Source organism: Neodiprion lecontei, chromosome 4 (genome assembly GCF_021901455.1).
Source record: "Neodiprion lecontei isolate iyNeoLeco1 chromosome 4, iyNeoLeco1.1, whole genome shotgun sequence".
Classification (NCBI taxonomy): Eukaryota; Metazoa; Arthropoda; class Insecta; order Hymenoptera; family Diprionidae; genus Neodiprion; species Neodiprion lecontei.
The window spans coordinates 33,659,067-33,674,249 of NC_060263.1; the positions used below are offsets into that span (position 1 = coordinate 33,659,067).

A 15,183-nucleotide genomic window follows, 5' to 3' on the forward strand; every position below is an offset into this window, starting at 1 on the left:
ATGGAAGCATTTTTTTTAAAGAGGTACAATATCTTCATTCTTCCACAGTGAGGTAATATTTCACAATGACAGAACCGTATATAACTGGATTCTCAATTCGTCCGATATACTCACGTACTATAGCATTGTTAAATTCGATAAATAGTTGTCATATAGTCAATAGTCAATTAGTCATATAATGATATCGAATTCACGATTCAAATTTGTCTTCGTCTCCGCCTAAATGAGTGGCTGCATGATGTCGAACCAGTGGTAAATTCTGATAACGCTGAAGCATCGAGTTGGTAAAAGTGATATGTACGATCTTAAAATGGTTATAGTTGCGGTGCCGAGTAGCGGTTGGCGAATCAGTCAGCTCAGCTTTAGTTGTTCGTTCGTGGAGTGGAACTAACGCAAATCAGCCGGTTTGAAGGCTTTGAGGACCAGCGTGAACGCTCGATGAGTTGGAACGAGAGTTAGCGGCACGCCGGGACCGGAAGTAGCGAAATGGAAGGGATCCAAGCTACGTCCAACCTGCTGGAGTAATTCGAAATTTTGGTTCACGCAGCTATGTGACGATCAAAGATATCGAATCACGCAAACCTACCAAAGGACCCTTAACGGTCTTGCGCCGGTGCGAAGAAGAGAAGAGAAAAGTTTTTTCACCAGATTCCTGGGTTTCCTCGGGGCTTCGCACTCCTGGATTCGTCTGTTTTACGACCCTCAAGACCTTTGCGATACTATATCATCTCGCCTTGCATTAAATTAGGAAGTTTCTGCGACTTCTGCCATTTCCGCTGGCTATGGAACCTTTTATAGGAGCACGCCTTTCTCTCTCCAGACCTTTCACCAGCAGCCTAATGGTTCCCCTCAATACGCCATTTGTATTAATGTATTCATTTTTTTAGTGAGGCACAATTTCGAATATAGCTATAATTCTCTGCTCAGCTGGTCCGTCGTAAATGGAACGTTTTTCTCTCGTTTCTCTTTCCACCACGCGTATCGGTAACGAACGGATGACAATCTTGAATTGATTAACATTTTCAAATTCCTCGCGAATTTAGGATGAACTAGTGAGACCTTACCAAAGCGCGTCTTAGTTGCCATCTACAGCTGTTATCGTTCCTTTTTTATCATATTCTACTACGAAGACGAAATAAGCATATATACAGTTTGAACGAAAAATCACGTGCAAAACATTTGAATTCGGATGACTTTCAAATATTCACGCAGCTTATGCTAATTTTCGTAGCTCTGACAAACGCCGAATCGACTTATGTATGTATATATTTTGCCTTGAGACAGGTTTTCCGCCTCGTAATCTATAATACGCTTTTTATGCCAGTCAATCCCGGCTATTACTCCGACTACCGGGTCACGGATGTCAATCCAGGCTTTGATACATATTTGATTTCCGTGAAAGATCGCAACCGAAAAACAACGCTGCGAATATACGTGAAAATCCATTCCTACCTCTGGTTGCGACTATCCCGCATTTTTTGCCCTGCACTTTCCGAGATAGCATTAAGAATAACGTTGTCTCGAATTTGGTTCAACCCGGTTGTACCTAGTTCGGAGTAAAAGTATGAGTGTACCTTCTACATATTTCACGGAACAGGCTCTAATCTCGACGATCCAAATGAAACGTCTAAGGCCTGCGATGGTAACCTGGACGGTGAAATGAGAAGAATGTATACGATCGCACGAAGGTCTTTCGAGTCTCCTCACATCTTTACCGAAAGATTCTAAAATTTTTGCGAATCGTACAGAGGGCATGTCTAGCTTACAATTAATCTCAAGTCTTGTCTTGACTACGATGGATTCACGTGTCTTCGCCCAAAAAAGTAGATACGTGCCCTAGAATCACCTTCCGCTATTGTTTCCGAAGGATGGGAAGCCAGCCAGGATTGGGAAGGAGTCTGTATTCTGTCTCGAGGATGACAAGGATGTCGACGATATTAATGCGAATATGAAACTCTGTGTTGGAAAGGTGAATAGCAGGATCGATATTGGTGTCGTAGATTATACCGATGATTTAATCGACATTGGGGGAGACCCTCACCTTTCGGTGAACTCCATATATTTTCCTCTTTCCCCGGAAGAGCTGCTGTTATGGACTGTTGCGCTAAATAGACCAGATGTGATCGCGAGCGTACCCGGAAATTGATCCCTTCGCAAGAACCGGGGAAGAGCATAGTCCATTAAAGTGCAAGTTGTATGAGATCAAAATGAGGCTTTAAACCCTAATATTCGCGAAAATCTTGTTGAATTGCAGTTTCACCGACAAGAACTACCGCAGCACGCGGCCATTAATACTCTATTTCAACTTGTTGCCCTGCATATTCTCAAAAGATAAATCTCATGCTGTGATATAAGATAGAAGAATACTCGACACTTGCGATTCAGAGTTACGCGTTGACGAAGAATAATTGTGGTTTTGTGAATTTAGGAACAACCGCTCACGGTATTAGCGAGCTGAAAAAGAAGAACAAAAGTCCCCGAATCGCGACCACCGAGCCAATTGAACCCCAAAAACTGGATATGTAAATCCAAAAATATTATGTCCTTCGTGCAAATACTCATCTCCCAAGTAAGACGGTAGAAAACTAAAATTCAAGATAACAAAGAAATTCATTCGTATTTATGTCTTGGTCTTCTATTATTCATTCGCCTCAACTGGTCAGCGTTTTAAATACGGAAAATGATAAACAACTGATATTCTCATTGGTTATTTTAAAAATTGCTTTCTCAATTGTGTTACCGTCGAGGCGTGAGCACCGTTTCAACTTTACCATGGTTCCGGTTTCGCCTCTTACGGAAAATTGGAGATTAGGAGAGGAGTCGTAACGATCTTTTCTAACTTGGCCGAAGGTTCGTCACCACAGAACAGTAACCCTGCAGAAAAATGGCCCAACCGTTTACAGAGAATGATCAAAAATGCTAAAATTCCTGCGAGACGGATGAATCGCTTTGGTGGTTATTAGAATTAGGTCAGTTTAGATCAACATAACTTCACAGCTGAGACGACTGGTTTTCTAGGAGATCTATGTTGAAAGACTGTTGTATCTTGGAATAAAAACTGGACCACTTCAACACCGTATCACAGTGAACAATGATGAATAAATAGAGGTACGTACTGTTGATTTGAAGCCAAGCAAAAAACGGGCAGTTGTATACTCACAACTTGTATTACTTGAAACGGCGAACGTTCCGTAAAACAGCGTATAAACAGCGTAAAATTCGATATCGTTACCTTGAACACATTCAACGAATATGCATATCAGCAAGCTTCGTTTATATTACAAACGCCTGGTTCTCATCAAAGCTTATAATTAGCCATGTACAAGTCATACCCAAGACACTCGATTGATCTCATTTCACCGACGTTAAATTTGAAACTTATTGTCGAGTGTTTTTATTCTCCAGCACAATTCCTCTTGGTAGAATAGCCTGAAATTTTACTTTCCGTTCAGATGGATACGTTAAAACGGGTAGTTTTCAATCGACGTTAGACAAATTTAACGCTAAAAGGGGCCATGACATTACCACGTAAAGTATGCTCCACGTTGAGACGGACGGAAAACGGCGTCCGTGAATTGTACTATAGCATAAATTTTGCACAAATTTACTTTTGATACTTTTGACGACGCTCGTCGACGTGCCTGAGAGCACAAAGCCCAGGGTGATGACATTATACAGACTGGATTTTTACCGCTGAAATATATTTACTCACTGGAATACAAGAGCTGAGGCTGATTCATCGTAAACCGAATTCTTGGGTAGGCGCTCACTTATTCTGTACCGATAAATCTCGCACAGGCAAACCTCGAAAATGCCTTAACCTCACGTTACATTCGGGAATTACGATTAGGTCTTGCAGCTTAGAGTTTCTTTACAAGGCTGACGTCGGGTAAGGCGATCGTTCGAATCAGCCATAGTCGTATGCCGCATGAAATTACTAGCGAAACTACCGCAATAACCTCAGCACGTGCCGTTTATGGTTTCAATCCGTACAACCTGATGTGACAATCATACGTTTTGAAGAAGTGTATTTGAACTCGTGTTTGTTACGTAGGATAAATCTTGGACAATCGTACGTACGTACCTTTGCGTAAAAAATAAATAAATGTAAAGAACTACGTTAAGAGTAATTCGGGTCGAGGTCTGGAAGATGTTGCAAAAATATGCTCCGATATTATTTTTTCTCTCAAAGCTTCCCGTCGTGTCGCCGGCTCTTCAGCTCGTAACTTTTGACGCGCAGATCCAACGCACTAACGTATCTAGTCACGTAAGTGTTATCTCCTCGCGGTTGGTGTCCCTTTGCGACGCGAACGCGCGGACGGTAGAATGGCCGGGACGTGAGCTGCTTCCCGAATGCCCACGTGGGCTCCGTCGTCCGATGAGCTTGACTTACCACTTATCTCGCAAGGCGTTCGTTCATTTGCACGTAAACTGACGAACGGACATCCATCCTAGCGTATTGGCATCCACGGCTCGGTGAATGACAGGGTTTCTGGATTACGTTGTATCGACTGCGAACCGATCTTCACCCCTTCGAGATCTGTTCGCTCAATCGCTGCGGCAATTGAGCAGAAGTGCCGAATGGACTGCCAAGTCGGTGCCCTCGAGTCACGGTGGTGACGATTTCCCGATTTGCCGCGGTGCTAAGCACCTCGGCGAGTACTTCGCAAATCAGTGACTTCCCTGCCCACACCTCCTACACTAGTCAACGTCTATCGAATACCCCTTTGCCGAAGGTAAATGTCAAGTGAAGTAAACGCGAGTCCTCGCGAATTCGTACGTTCTGACGGTACCGCGCATTTTCAGCCTAATTTCTCTCCGAGATTATTTACGCGGTTGAATTGCGTCCGGAGTTCCGAGTGTCAGTGAGCTGAGTGCAGCGGTTAAGCTACAAACAACGTTGCTTTATCCGCCTACATTGTGTAATGGTTACATACGATCGCTGAAGCCTGATATCACTTTGAAGAAAACATCGCATGACTCGTTTAATTGCACGCGGTTCATCGCGTCTGCCGAAGCTCGTTTATTCGGTAATAAAGATTTCGTGGAGATACTCTATTCGGTTTATCGTGAACACCTCGTAAAAAAACTGTAAAACGCCCCACCAACGAGCGAAACGTATTTTTAGGTCGGCCCGCGTTAATAAATGTATTTTTCCGGCTGATTGACGAGCAGATAGATTTCTCTGACTAGACTAGCTTCACCGAAAATAAGACTCACTACCGCTGCACCGTGGTACAGACTTGATTTACCGCCCGATCTTCGTCAACAGGTTGTCGTAAATATCTTTGAAGTATTCGAGCGGGTTATTTTTCATTTCACTAGATAAAATAATATCTGATTTACCGCGACGCGTACCACACATGCCATTTTTTATATTCAACGAATAAATTGGCCGGTGACCAGCCTTGGACGCAGCTAGGAATTTCGTAACTTTAATATCTTTGCGATAATCTCATCGTCAAAATATTTTTGCGATTCTTTACGCGGCGAAACTAATAGGACGGGACCCTATTTTTATTCACCTATTTTTATTTCTTGCCTACATTCTGTTTTATAAGCAGCGCATGCAAATAGTTATTAATTTTCAAACTTGCCGTTAGTTATAATTGAAAGTACAATTGGACGCTGCTGATGTGCCGTCAATCGGATCAACGTTGAGCCGCTGAAGCTGAGATTTATCTGTCTCATTCTCAATATTCCGATTTCATTTTAATTCAGAAATCAATTTACCGACTGTTAGAGTCCTTTTATTCGTAAGTAAAGACAGTTCTGTGCTTTCCTCGTTACCACCACAACCCCGTATCAATCTTTGAGTAACCTCAAAGGTCACGAAAAAGATTCTTCCAGACGTTTATCTAGACTTCAACGGAGCCGTGATAAAACCCTTGGCATTGTTTTTTGTGACCATATATAATAATAATTCGCGGTAAAATTCTTGCAGTGGCTTCCTGCCTCACTTCAAGTTGTTTCTTGCGCCCTGAATTCTAAAATTGAGAATGATCGTGTGTCAATAGACCAACGTATAAAAACAATTTTGTCTAAGCTGCGACGTTGTTTTAACGACAGGCGAGTTATCTTGTTTGCAAAAATTGTCAATCTAGCTTCGTTATTTCAGGCGATAACCTTCTCGTTACTACACGCATCAAATTTGTTTGTTTTTTCTCACACTGTTTTCAAATTTCACTAGAACATAACACGTATTCATACCAGAGTTTATTTGTAGGCACTCGTGCCTACATCTGAACGTGTATAACACCATGGGTACTAAAATAGGCATGTATTATAGGCTCGAATTTGGCTGATTGCCGAAAGTCGTCTTCGCGTAGGCGTCTCGTTGACAGTTGTTCGCTGAATCTAGTGGACCAAGCCTCTGAAGGAGTTTACGTCTGTGGAAACTGGTCCTCTCTTTTATTTTTCTCTTGTCGAGCAAGTCTCAAGCAGCGAAGCTCAAATTCGTGGAGTGGAAGTGGCGTAGCTACCAAGAGACGACATCCGTTAACGCCTGCAGCGTCCTTTGCCATGGTGTCCGACAGCCATAGTTATAAACGGCTGGAAAACATTGAAAGCGTGCAAGCTATTCATTTTTCGAATGCACTTGAAACTTATGGGTGACCGACTTCTACTCCAGAATACTAACGGCACTCTCCGCGATTCGTGACTTATGTTCTACGTGAAAAATGTCGAGCTACGACCGTGACCCGTGCTACGTCGATTGAGCTTGGAAATTTTGCTCCGGGTAAGGAAGAGGCAGCAGTTGGAATGTGAAAATTTTTCAGCAATAATGTGTTTTTCGTCTCCCCCAACCGCGATACCGTATGCAGTGCATGCGATTGCGGTGTAATATTATCCCATGCGATACACTATTGTTAGTAGAGTGGGAAACGTCTCTTTATTCAGCCCTTTTATTTTCCACGACGAAGAACGCGATCAACGTACAGGGATTTTCTCCGCAAGCTCATGCATTTTAGGTGAAACTTTCAGTCTGTGCACCGCATGGTAACGAAATATTCCATAGTCACGTTTCCTAACCACCCAGCAGCCCGATTTGACGGTGAATCTTTTTGCAGGCACGCATAACGTTTGACGGTTTATCATATTTGAATTTCGCTTATTTTTTGCAGTTTGACATTTCCGTGTGGAAGAAGCATAACGTACTCAGCTTAGAAACGTTCAAATCGATTCGGTGCATAAGGTTGAAATTTTTATCTGAGCCCGGGTTTTGAAAATCGTCCTTGCCTGTCAAGTCAGACTTATCTTGGATCCTAGGTCATATCTGTCACAATGTTTTACCACAACTCGACCACTGCTTCTACATCAAGAATTCCGTACTATTGATACGGGATTTATACGCTTTGGAAGTAGTAATCATGTGGTTATTTTTAATTCACACGGTGAGGAACGCAGGCATCCAATCGAAAATATTTACCCTGCAACGAGCGCTAATTTCTTACACCCGCCTACCTGTAATATTTATACTTGAAATATAATATTCCGGACACGGCCAACTTCGATCAGATAGTTTCAAGACTCTATACTGAGAGAAAAATTTATTTCAGGCTGATAAATATTATTTTCACTTGGTAAGTGCGGTGAATGATTTATTACCTTTCCGTGACAGATGTGTGATAGATGGGTGAACAAGCACGTAAATGAATTCGTCAATGTTAAACACGCATCATCTAAATTGTTAAGACGTGACCTGCAAGTATACATTCATTCAACCGTAACAAAAAGGCTCGATCTATTAGTATTCGAAGGCCTAAGATTGTGCCACGTTGGCGGGTGAGCCTGGACTTTAGGATAATCAATTAAATAGTACGGAATATTTGGAGAGATTTCAAGAAGACAGTTTTATCCCCGCTGAACGAAATTATGAATTTTCTTTATGCGTACGTTCCGTCGAAAGGGAGAAGATTTTCTCAAACAACCCGGTCGATAAATTGTTTATCATTAAAATGTGGAAATATTTTATATATAATTAAACATCTGTATAATTAAACACTCGCTTTAATAAATATTCACGACGAAGTTAATTTTAAATAAAGCAGAAGGTCTAATCGATAAGATTTTGAATCAAGCAAAGCACTATTTTAAAAATAATCTTAGAAAGCGTTGATCAGGTCGTTGTTAAAATTGGTTGCAATCAGTACTTGTTACCGCGTGTGATTAATGCGATTGAAGTAAGCCGCGTCACGAAATTTTTGGCCAAGTATTCAGGGTCGTTATACTTTGCCTCAGTCTCGTTGAAGGCAAAACATTATTAATATAATACTCGACATTACCGCACGCGGGTAGAGCAACACGCCGCAAATTCGCGTCACGTTCACTTTGTTTGACTCTTAATTACAACTCAATGCGCGCGGGGTGAAAAGATGAGAGATCTCAGACTTTTTGCGATTCCGGCTATTTACGCTATTAACAGCTTCGTTAACAAGCGGCGTTGTTCAAACCTGTAATCTAGTCGCCAAATAAAGTGCGGAACGAGCCGACGCTCCTGACGTCAGCAATTACCTACGACTCTTCCGTTCATTAAGCTAGACAATTTAATGTCCCTGTGGCAGACACGCTCAGCCGCGGGTGAAGAATTTAAAAACCGCGTTACTTGGGTGGCCGTAAAATTATTAGGCCCACACTCCGGCGACACCTACTCATGCTTGCGTCTAATTTATGCCGGTTATGCTTGCTTGTACGTCCACGTATACCACGATGCAGAGAATTAGGTTCGCTTACCGTAATCGGTGACTAATGATACGTAAATCGAGCCTAACCATCCGGCGTTCGCTAAATCAACAATATCCATGTAAAACAAGTATTTCACCTTAAAAGCTTTGAACTTGAAAGCATTCCACCAACTCCAAATTACAGAGGCAAATATCAGGGATTCGCTTAGACACTTCGGATTGGACAAAACACTCGGATTCCCCTGTTCAACTGACATCACACCTGAGAAACTCGTGACTATACGATTTTCTTTGAGAGAAAAAAAATTCAGAATCACATCGGTTATATATCGGCACATGACTCAGGCGAAGATGAGGATTGTTCGCATCGTGACTGTATACCTATACACAGGTATAACAGCAGAGTTTCTCAAGTTTCCGCATTAACCCTGTGCGGGAAATTCTCCGCGTAGTTATATTGCTCGCCATTTGTCACGAGATTATTTTAAACTGAAAACCCGGATATGTCCGCTACGTTTTCATTTTCTTTTGTTCAAACAAAGCGTCATGTGGGTTGCAGATATGGCAGGTGTATTTACACAGATTTCTCGTGTCGCGAAATTCAAGATACGAACGATCATCGCCGTTGCCAAATTTTCGATTCATGTACGGAAGTAGATTTTGCTATGATCATTTATAATCATTATTAGTCTCTTTCTCTTTTTGCCGTAGTTTCTTTCATTTACACGAGCGTAGCAAAAAGCTCTCAAGGGCAGAAAGGAGGAAGAGGGAATGTCCAAATCGATTTTATCAACATCAACCAAAGTCATGGGCCACATAAAGGGTTTCTCTGCGATGCCGCGAGTCACGCCCAAAATTCCCTAAATTGCTAAAAGATTACGCCCGGCTATGAAACGTTAATAACGTCGCCAGATGTACCCTGCTCTTCTTTCTCCCATGTACGTCAGCCCCAAATCGCCTCGGAGAAAAGTTGGTAAAAACTTGCGGAGGGAACTTCGACCGAAATTATCGAAAGGAGGCTGAGTCGTCGTCTGCGTTAGCTTAAATGCTGACGTGGCGTTTTACCAAACGTTTTCGGTTGACGTTCATGGGAAAGATCTATCCGCGACGAAGATTTTGGGAGAAAAAACGTAAAAAGAAAAGGATCGACGAATCGGCGACAAAATTGCTCCAAATACGTGGAGGAAAACAGTGTCTATTTTTCGAATATCCAGCACTGCGGATCGAAGTAATCTCAGCTGAACCATTGAACTATGATATCGTACGGTTTCCGAAGATACAGTCGTCACATGTATACAATGACAATCGTCTTTAAAATGTCCGTATACATACAAACATATCACAACGATGCTCGATCGGTTCATTGACTATCTAAATTGTCTGCCATCGCGCTGATAGGGTCCTAAAAGTTAACGACTAGCGACTGGGTCAACTAGACGATGTAATAGAAAGTGATTTCAGAATGATCCCAATACATTTGTGCCGCACGTATGTATCAAAGATATACCTTTCATCGGAACGCGATGCCGTCATGGTTATAATAAATCGGCAATAAGCGAGGCTGATTTTCAGCGGTGGATCGATTTCACGTAGATATTTTCCATACGAACCGCGGAGCGACGACAATCTTTGAAGCGGTATTTCACGACTGGCAACTCATGTGCAGAATGGTAAATGGGAATGCTTCCGAGCCGGTAGGTTTCCCCACCTCGTCTCACACGTCATTCTGCAAACGATTCGCCGCCTCGTGTCCCCGACTGCACGAGAACGACTTTGCGGGCTGTATACCTACCCACACGTACGCTAAAACTGTTTGTCGAAAACTGACACCTTCCGCAGACTGTTTATTTAGCAGCTGCTGCTGGGCGAGGCTGACACTCTTGTAAACCTGGAAGACCGACGCTAACTAACAATAACCCGCCTTCCGTCCACCGGCCGATGCCGCGAGACCTGCGGAGGTTTTACACCTTCGAAAGAGGAAAAGGAAGAGGAGAGGAGAGGAGAGGAGAGGAGAGGAGAGAAAACGAAAATCGCTCGAGACGAGATTGATTCCCGGTTCGTGCGGCACCTGCCACATGGGCATGGCTCTTGCGCATCCTTCCATGAAATTACTGTCGTATTATAACGTCGCGATATTCGCGTTATATTTTCAACGGTTTTTTTTGTTTGCAAATTGACAAACTGACAAGAACCGTTGGGATTGACCGTATCCTAGACTTTCCGTCACTTTCAACAGAGATCGTTGAACAACAATCTTTTCCAATAATCAGGTTGGAACGGGTGCAACGAATCCGGGATGCGCAGAATCACAACCGACTAAGAATCCTCCGGATTCGTTTGCACTTGGATTTTGTCATGTTTGGAACATAGGTATAATTTGTGATATTTAGAGCGCAGGATTTTTTTGCGGCTAATAATTTCCTTTACCGTCCATGCCAGTCTTTTAATACGCAGTTTCCAGGTGTTGCAGAATTTTTCTCAATATTCACCATGTCATTGTCAAATAGATAGATAGGATCTCAGGTGTATCTCTTTACGCAAAATTTACTTATCTGTGAAGAGATGGTTCAGTAGCACTCATTTTCCTGCCGCTGAGTAATGCATCTATTTTAACCCGATCACTGTAGTGCCTTTTTTGCACCACTTAAGTGTAGGGGGGTCGAATAGACCCTACGCTCGTAAAGACTCGGAAACGTCTAATTGAAATCGGAAAAAATTAATGTATCATACTTAAGATTTCTGCTTTACGATGAAATTTTTCTATATAGGTTTTTTTTAAACAATTTACTATAAAAACAACAATAAACACATGAACTCGTGAAGAAACGTAACTTTCTTAAAAAATTCATAACCCTGAGGTAAATGTATGAAATGGAACGGTTAAAAAAGCAAATTAAAGCTCAAGACCGTGTTTTTTGAGAAAAAAATATTGTGAAATCATTTTATGAAATTGTAACCCTTATTTCTTTACACGAACACATAACTCTGTTTAGGTGTGAATGTAGGAGATTTTTCATACAAAATACAAACATTTGTTTGAGCTAAAACTATTTATCGAGATACTATACCTAAAAAATCAACGTCGTCTTCGCTCTCATCCTCAAAATAATTCACAGCTTCACGCGAAGTGCTCGACACCTACATCGTCCCCAGAGCGTGTCGCCATTTTTCAATCTAAATCACATACGCACAGGGACACGGTTTTGTAATTTGAGTAATATCAAATAAAATTGTACTCTCGCTAGTACAAAAAAGCGAGAAATGATGAACTTACATCAACTATTGTCTGTCGTAATGTAAATGTTAACTGTATGGGGGGATCGAGTCGACTCGAACCGAGATTCGACCACTCGCTACGGCTAACTGAAGAGGGGTGGAGAGTCGAGACTCTAAGTGAGATTTCTACCCAAGAGTATAATTAGTAATTTTATACACAGTATACAATTGTATATATATTAATTTTTTAGGGGGGTAAGCGCTCGTTCCCTTGCTTGGTTTCACAATAGGGGAGGTTTGCGATTTCGGCCCACGATGATCGGGTTAAGACTCTGAAATTTGTAGACCTGTATACATGCATGATCGCCTTGACTTTGACGTTTGGTATTTGAATGTTTAGTTAAATCAGGTTCGGTCTCGCCGTACGATTATACTGGTGCGAATTTGTTTGCTGGCACGAAAATATGTTTATATACATTCCAAATGAAAGAACGCATCGCGTACTTCGATACGTTAAAGTTGATGATATGCTTTCTGAATTTCTCAAGGCTTATTTTTCTGCAATTACCTGTCCGATATTCACCCCGGACGTATGAAAGATTGATTTCGTAACGAACGAAACCAACTGTTAACCAACGCCTCGATAATTAACTACCCTTATATAATCGTTACAGAGCTTGCAATCAGGTTGCGGGAATAATCGAATTCCCGCATGCTCGCGGCAGTGTCGTTTCCTCGTCCTTTCGAAAACCTACGTAGGCAAACAATCCTGATTTAAAGGCAGCTGCTTGAACCGAGGAAATGAAACTTTCCTCGATACTATCGCAGCATTATTTACTTTACATCGCGGCAGAATCTTTCGTCGTATAACAAGAGACCCGAGAGATCGAAATCGGTGAGTTTCATTTGAAACGCAATCATAAATCTATATGTAATATCAATAGTAATCGTGTCGTGACAGCATCGGTATATTACGGAAATTCGACGGAACTACAGTTGCTTATATCTTCGTATTTTTATTACGTTGTATTTTATACTCATATTTATTCCATCGATATTATCTCTGGTCAAACAATGTGCGTTACGTAGTCTTCTAATCGTTCCCGGACATTGTAATTGGGCCCTTAAGTCTGCGACTGCTATAACAATTTATTGAGAGGACGATAACGACGATATGTAACTATCTCAAATGACGAATCCCCGGAAGTGTCGAGGGTTCAACAAACCTATTACGTATAAGCCTTTGTAAGTAGAGTGTGAAATGGAGATATGGAATACACAACGAAGTACAGCGCGGTGAAAAGAACCGAGTCGAGAGTGCTTGACAAGCCTGCAGGGTGTTAGACTAAACTCGCAATTTAATTATTTCATATATTTGGAGTTCAAGGTTGTCTTGGAAGTTTTTTACCATATTTTACAATACATAAGTTTCGACCTAAGTAATATTTTAGGATGTTTTAGAATTTCACGGCTGTACGCTTATTTGTGTGTTTCGAAGCGTAATATTCATCGACACGTCAAAGATTCGTCCGATTACATGACAAAAGTTTACAAAAAAAAGAAACAACGAATCAACATGGCGAGGATCGCGATGGCGGGAATCGTCTATTTAAAGATAAACTTGGTCGGGTAGGGGCGGGGTTGAAGTTTTGAATTTCAAATGTTTCGAAAGCGCCTAATTTCGAATTATTTGGTGACGAAAGTGGAAGTAAAGAAATCAAACTTTTACGAAACAACAAAGTTTCGAACGGTCGGAAACCCGACGGCCCAAGGTTCCGAAATGCAAAATTCCAAAAATTCAAATTACAATGGAGCAAAATTTCTAAAAGTAAAGTTTCCATAGAGTAAAATTCCGACAATTAAAATACGCTCACACTGCGTAATTTACTCAGCGAGTGGGTGTAAGAAATCAGAAAAACCAAAACTAGAATGACGAGAATTCCGAACGTAAAAATATCGAAACTCCAAAACACAGAAAGATCAAAGTAATGAAATTCCACCAAGCCAGAAATTTATAGAACTGAAAATCTTGGATCATTCGGAATTTCGATGTTTCAGATTTTTTAATTTTCGCATTTCCACACTTTCGAAACTTTCACTTGTCGGCGTTATGCCCTTTCGGAACTTTGAGCGTCGGATCTCGGACCGTTCGAAACTTTGATGTGTCGTGAAATTGTAATTTCTCTACTTGAAGTTTCGCCGTGAAAAAAGTTCGGAATTCGGCGTTTTCGGAACTTTTGAAATTCGGAATTCCTCCCCTGGCCCATCGGGTAGATCTGCATGTATACTACAATACGTACACCGCATCAGGACCTACCGCAACGTGCTTTTGACATTGACTGTAGTCGAGTACCGTACGTAAAACGTAGCTCTACGTAGGTATCGTACCGGTGACGAGGATAGGTAAACCTGCGTTTACAGACGTAAAAAACGAAGGCTCGTATTCGGGAATTTCCGTCGACGGCCGGCAAGCTTCGCGAGCAAAGCTCGAGCTCGGTGGCAGAGCACGCCGCGGCGTCGACGGCCGTCATTCAGTTGCCTTGCCTTAAACGACGCCACAGTCAGAGTTCGGCCGCGTGTACGCGTCTACGCCGCAATCTTGACAACATAAGAAAATAGCATACCGAAGCGGGGAGAAAAAAAAAAAACAAAAATCCAAAAACAAGAAAAAAAAAAAGAAAAAAAAACGACACCAACAAAAACAATTGGAGACTTATAAAAGAGCGGCAAATTTCAGCCCCGCGTGTACATTGCTTATACACGTACGATATAATTCATGATTTCGAGATAGTAATCAAGGATCGTCGTAACATGCTGATAAATTGTTTGACATAAAAATATGCGGTTAATGAAAAGTGTTTCGAGAGAAATGCGTCGTGTGTATCGCATAACGCATTGTTCTACATGTGTGATGCATGTACAACTGTGCGTCCGTGTGCTTTTATAAACACGTGCTTTTTTCACTGAGGGGAAATAAATTTTGTTTAAAAGCCGTTCTTACTTCAATATAACCTGAAAACGCATCTCTGTTCGCTATTTATCAAAACCCTGTTATTGTTATTGGTATTATTATTGCTATGGATACTTGAACTTGAAACGGATTTTAAACTCAAATTATTTTTGCACTTTTCCATTAGTAAAGTATTCGTTTCTTTTAACTTATCAATCTCGATCATTCGATAACAAATATTCCAATAAATTAATCAAAACTGTACAGAAGACTGAGAAGAAAAAGAAACGATCACTGTACAGATTCACATGCTCAAGTAGTTTGTTTTTTTTT

The 15,183-nt window shown here is 41.5% G+C and overlaps 2 protein-coding genes across 8 annotated transcripts in view; one reads left to right on the top strand and one right to left on the bottom strand.

The window, feature by feature from the left end:
- Positions 1 to 15,183, top strand: part of LOC107225786 (cAMP-specific 3',5'-cyclic phosphodiesterase) — a 278,042-nt gene that overhangs the window by 58,830 nt on the left and 204,029 nt on the right. The window contains exon 1 of one of the 4 annotated variants that reach the window (XM_046738554.1): positions 14,429 to 14,662. The exons of 2 other annotated variants lie outside the window; for them this stretch is intronic. The gene's annotated coding sequence lies outside the window, so the exon portion shown is untranslated. Of the gene's footprint in view, positions 1 to 14,428; positions 14,663 to 15,183 lie in introns of those variants that run through there. One more of the 4 variants, XM_046738552.1, reaches the window with a different exon arrangement.
- Positions 1 to 15,183, bottom strand: part of LOC107220240 (elastin) — a 98,629-nt gene that overhangs the window by 7,862 nt on the left and 75,584 nt on the right. The window contains exon 1 of one of the 4 annotated variants that reach the window (XM_046738564.1): positions 7,851 to 7,856. The exons of the other annotated variants lie outside the window; for them this stretch is intronic. The gene's annotated coding sequence lies outside the window, so the exon portion shown is untranslated. Of the gene's footprint in view, positions 1 to 7,850; positions 7,857 to 15,183 lie in introns of those variants that run through there. 4 annotated transcript variants of the gene reach the window in all.